General features: G+C 45.5%; 1 long non-coding RNA gene across 1 annotated transcript; it reads right to left on the bottom strand.

The window, feature by feature from the left end:
• Positions 1-1,919: 1,919 nt before the first annotated feature.
• Positions 1,920-4,344, bottom strand: LOC122896985. The gene is made up of 3 exons (XR_006382454.1): positions 4,186-4,344; positions 3,550-3,755; positions 1,920-3,392 (listed from the first exon to the last, which is right to left on the bottom strand). It is a non-coding gene; the product is annotated as an uncharacterized LOC122896985 (long non-coding RNA).
• Between the last annotated feature and the right edge of the window lie 1,137 nt (positions 4,345-5,481).

Genomic DNA, 5,481 nt, shown 5'->3' with positions numbered 1-5,481 from the left:
CTTGGATGCCTTTCTCTTTTCTTTTTCTGTGTCTATAGGTGGTTTCTGATTTGCAGTTACTATTAGGTTTTTATATAACATCTTCCTCATATAGCAGTCTCTGTTAAGTTGATGGTTGCTTAGGTTTGAGCTCGATTTTTGAAACCAGTTTAATAAGTCCTCTCCTAAGAGCCCCTGAAGGGCTGCCCGGGTCTGGGAACCCTGAACCTTCAGTGTCTCCGAGACAACAGCTGGGGTTATAAACGTATAGTTGGGAACTTTCTTGCAGAGTTTGTCGTATGTTGTTTTGTTAAAGAAGTCTAGGTTATTGAACTTGTTCTGGACTTTGCCTTTGGGCCACTTCCTTTAGGCCTGGATTTGTTCACCAGGTCTTTGTCTTTCGTGGCCTACTTTCTGGCATTAAGATCACTTTATGTCCTTCAGTCCCAGAGACAGCTTCAATTAATAATGTCTCACAGGAAGGTATTAAGTGCCTTCCAGTGGAAATTCTCTAGTTCAAAGTCCTCAGAGCAGTTACTGGGAGGCGTTCACTGGTTTTTGCCCTAAGGCCCAATCTAAGCTCCCTGTGGGGCTACTGTATTGTTTGTCCCTATCAGCGCTTGTGGACTAAGAAAGAATTCCCCGAGAATTTAAACAAAAAGGCATTTATTTGAGGGGTGCCTGGGTGGCACAGTGGGTTAAAGCCTCTGCTTTCAGCTCAGGTCATGATCTCAGGGTCCTGGGATCGAGCCCCGCATCGGGCTCTCTGCTCAGCGGGGAGCCTGCTTCCCTTCCTCTCTCTGCCTGCCTCTCTGCCTACTTGTGATCTCTGTCAAATAAATAAATAAAATCTTTAAAAAAAAAAGGCATTTATTTGAGCAATTAGACTTGCGATTCAGGAGATACAGATTCAGGTAGAAATCTAAGTTATGTTCCAAGGAAAACAAAGAAAGGGGCAAAAGCCTTACAGTGTAGCTCTCTTTCAGGTCCCCCAGGGAAAGCGGGGCCTGAAACTAGGTTAACTGGGATTCGTTGGGTTCATACGCACTGGAGGGATTGACAATTGTTAAATCATTTTGGTTCCTTTCAAAGTGAAGTTGGGGATGACGGGGGACAGGGGCAGGAGGGGGCCCATGGTGTAAAGTTAAGCCCAGGCTGAGGGCTTGCAGCTGGCTGAAAAGTTCAAAAAAAGTTCATGGCTTCTTCAATGAGTATGTGCATAAATTCCTCCTCCCTGATGGCCTCCTGACCCTATTTTTAAAAGAGACTCTTATCTAGGCTGGCTCGCTCTATTCTGAAATCTCTTCCACGCTCCAGCTCCCGTTCTGCACCATGGGCTCCGGCAATCTTACTGATTCCCATTGAGCATGTCCAATTAACATTGCTTTGAAGGGCAGGCTTCCACGCCTTCTGGGTCATGCTGTTGGGCAGAGGAAACATTCCCCAGTCACAGTGTCCATCTCCACAATACAATTAGATTAAAAAAAAAATGCAACCACTTCACATAAAGCCTCTTCAAACACAGCAATTCCCCTACAAACTTTCACCTTAATTTTATCAGCCCTTAGGTAGGGGTGGAAAAGTTCTCCCTTCTCCCCTTCTTGCTTCTTTGGCTGGTCTGATAAGTAAATTAATACAAGACCAATCAAGAGGAGAAAAACACAAGTTTAATCACGTGTATACCTCCCTTATACATGGGACAGACCAGGAAAACTGAGTAACTCCCTGCACCCCCCCAAAAGATCAAAGCCATCCCTTTAAATACCACCTTCAGCTAAAGACAAAAGAAACAGAGCACAGGATACTTTGGTATAGGGTTTTTTTTTTTTTTTTTAAGATTTTATTTATTTAACAGAGAGAGAGAGATAGATCACAAGCAGGCAGAAAGGCAGGGGAGCAGGCTCCCTGCTGAGCAGAGAGCCCGATGCGGGGCTAGATCCTGGGACCCTGAGATCATGTCTGAGCTGAAGGCAGAGGCTTAACCCTCTGAGGCACCTAGGCGCCCCTGGCATAGGGTTCTTATGCACAGTTAAGTCACCGTCTTCTCTGTGGATAAGAATTTCTAGAGATTGAGGGGCACCCTGCTCAGCGGAAAGCCTGCTTCTCCCCTTCCTCTCCCCCTGCTTTTGTTACCTCTCTGTCAAATAAATAAATAAAATCTTAAAAAAAAAAAGAATTTCTAGAGATTGAGTCATAACCCTCTTCCTGGTAAGGTAACAAAGACTCTTTTGCAAATGGATATTTCTCTTATACATGTAAATGTCTCTTACCAAATGTAACCTCTATTCAATTTTCAGAGTTTCACCTGTGTCTGCTATTTCTTGAAAGTAAGCAGTTTAAAATAATCCCCATGCCAAAGAAGCATATTTTGGGGTGGAAAAGCACGCTCCCCTTCGCTTGCATTTCTAACTGTAGCCTCCATTAAGACTTCATCGGCAGATTTTGGTACTACAGCTCTGTATCTGTAAGGCTTCTGTTTCAAGGAGTCCTAGAAACTTCTCCATCCCCCTACCATTTTTTCTACTCTGATGCTAAAGGCCTTTGGCTCCTCAGAGACGGACCCAGGCACGGGGCTCTGGTCCTTTTGTCAACTTTTTTTTTTTTTTTAGATGTTATTTTTTCATTAATCTCTAAGCCCAACGTGGGGCTTGCGCTCACAAACCCCAGATTCAGTCGCAGGCTCCAGTGACCAAGCCAGCCCCAGGGCTTTTGTCAACTTTTAACTTGATTAATTTGCCTAACCATTGATCCATGGGATTGCTGGTCGGGTTTCTTAGAGGAATCTCTACCTCCTGACTTTTCAAATTGCTTCTAACTGGGGTAAATAAAGCAGAATTGTTTGAGGCCCTTTGATATTGGGACACTTGCGGTGGTGGTGGGGGTTCCTTCTGGCCACCCAACCCTTGGTAATAGCTTTGGTATTGCTACCTTCGGTAGTGCTGTATTAAAACCTCTGCTTTAACCCCCTCAATGTCTATTTCATTCATCCCATCTCTTACTAACCATCTAAAGATTTCCGCTCTGCTGGGACAAATCCCGTGACTCTCCCCCGTTTTGCTCCTAAATTATTTGCTTTCTTCACCCCACTTCTAAACAACTGTTAAAAAATTTTCCACCTGGTGGGGGAAGAGTCCTCGGATTGTGCCCTCGGAATCACCCCCCATTCACTTGTTAATGACCCTAATGTTCATTAGCATCTGTAAGACCCGGGAGGGGAAGCTGAGACTCCAAATTCAATAAGGCTTCCGGAGCTGTTTTTAAGTTCTGCCACAATAAGGTTGTCTGCGGTGCCCCGTGAAAGGGGGCCCCTTAATCACAGCATTTATCTTGACCTGGGGAGTGAGCTGCGAGTCCTGGATCAAACCAGACATGCTCTTCCGCTCGGCAGCACTCAAAGACCACGGACGCAGCTCCTAAGGAAATGATTCTCATAATTCATTTTGGTAAAGGCTTTTCTGGAAGCTGAGGGCACCCCGATCTACAAAAGGAAACAACCCCCTCTCCCTCCGATCCCCTCCCCCAGTTTCAATCGTTTCCCGGCTTTGCCCATCCCCCACCTGGGTTTTTTACCTTGGGGGCGGCTTTGATGCCGGGGGCTGAAGCTTAGACTGAAATCTGAGCTTGGGCTAGCAACAGAGCCGGAGCCGGCATTCTCTCTGACTTTTGTTTAGCTATTACAGATGACAATAACCAAGGGATTGAAGATTTGGCCTTTTATTACTTCGTTTTCTTCTTAGCTTCTCATTCTTTCCTTATGCATTCAGTGAACCAACTGCCTGCGAATTGGATGCATTGTTAAATTTCATTGGTAATTTTTATCTTTAGTAACTGAGCACCGCATAGCTTCGGCTCTGAACCTTAAGTGACCACGTGGCCACCCCGGAATCAAACCTGCCTCACCCCCACCCCCACCCCCTTATCCTTCCCTCTCCAAACCACTTGTTTCCAGTAGCCAAGGGCCATTCTTAGCAAATCCCACGTATCTGGTACCAAACTACGTTGGGTTCCTGGACCCAATTCCAATGCGGGGCGGGGGTGGGCTTCTGACACCACAGCGGGCAATTCTGATTCCGTTTACCCGGAGGTGGCCCCAGGATCTGCAGATTAAGGGTTCAGTCCTACAAGACTCCCCCCACCCCCACCCCGCCGCCCTCGCCCCAGCCTGCCACAGACACACTTCAGATGGCAGTCACAGGCTCAGATTACCTGTACTTCTGACCATCTGGCTACAAACCGGAGATTCTCACGACCCCTCCTTAGGCTCCATTAATTTGCTACAGCAGGTCACATAACTCAGGAACATTTTTGTTACTAGAGTACCAGCGTTAAAAAGACAGCCACCGGCCCCAAATTGTATCCCATAGGGTTAGGACCCCAAGTCAGTAAATCAAGACTTAATACCTAACCCTAACTGCAGTTTCAACCCCCTGGTAATGTAACCTTTAACCAGTCAACCTGGGAATTTCCTGGTCAGCAATAGGAAATTTACTGAGAGACTCCTTCCATTCCACCCCCCCCCACGGCAGGTGACCTTGCCTAAAACCATGGAGTCTTTGCTAATAATTTCCTTTTTCCCACTCCCTCTCTACCTTTAAAGACTTTTCCGTTTCTGTAAACCCTTGGACTTGCTAGACGGTAGACGGGTTGCTGTCCAATTCAGGAGTCAATTAATAAAGCCAATTAGATCTTCAAAATGTACTTGGTTGAATTTTTTATAATTTTTGTTATTTTTTTTTAAGATTTTATTTATTTGTTTGAGAGAGAGAAAGAACGAGCTGAGAGAGGGCAGAGGGAGAGGGAGAAACAGGCTCCCCGCTGAGCAGGAAGCCCAAGGCCGCAGCAGGGCTTGATCCCAGGATTCTGGGATCATGACTGGAGCCGAAGGCAGACGCTTAACTGACTGGGCCACCCACACGTCCCTTTCTTGTCATTTTTACTGAGAGCTTTTGTTTTTTTAACTTAAAAATTGGGATATAGTTGACATATAACATTGTGTAAGTTTAAGGTGGATAATGTGTTGATTTGATACATTTATATATTACAGTATGATCACTCCTGTAACATAATACTTCCATCCTGTCGCAGTTACCCTTTCTTTTTTTATGGTGAGAACATTTAAGATCTACTCTCCTAGCAGTATTCAAGGATATTGATGTCGGGAACAGAGGCAAAAGAAAAAAAATAAATTTCCTTACTGCTTACAGCCCACTGACAAGTCCTTGAGACAGGCAGAGCAACCTTCCCCTAGCTTAATACTTAGCTAAGGGCAAAAGCCACGTTCGCATCATCCCAACCCCCCAGGATCCTGTAAATCTCCTTAACAGAAAAATTCCTTGGGAAACTTCCTTTATCTCTGCCCCCTAAGACGTATCTTAGCAGTCATCCTCCAAGCATAGGCTCGCTGATATCCATCTGAAGGGTCTCATGACTAAGGTTGAACTAGACAGTAGTAAGTGACCTTATCTTCAACAGGGGCCCCTCAAGGTCCAGCAAACCTTGCTT

This window comes from Neovison vison, chromosome X, assembly GCF_020171115.1.
Source record: "Neovison vison isolate M4711 chromosome X, ASM_NN_V1, whole genome shotgun sequence".
NCBI classification, from domain to species: domain Eukaryota; kingdom Metazoa; phylum Chordata; class Mammalia; order Carnivora; family Mustelidae; genus Neogale; species Neogale vison.
Note: the sequence above shows the minus strand (reverse complement) of the source record. Positions and strands in the feature narration are given on the sequence as shown.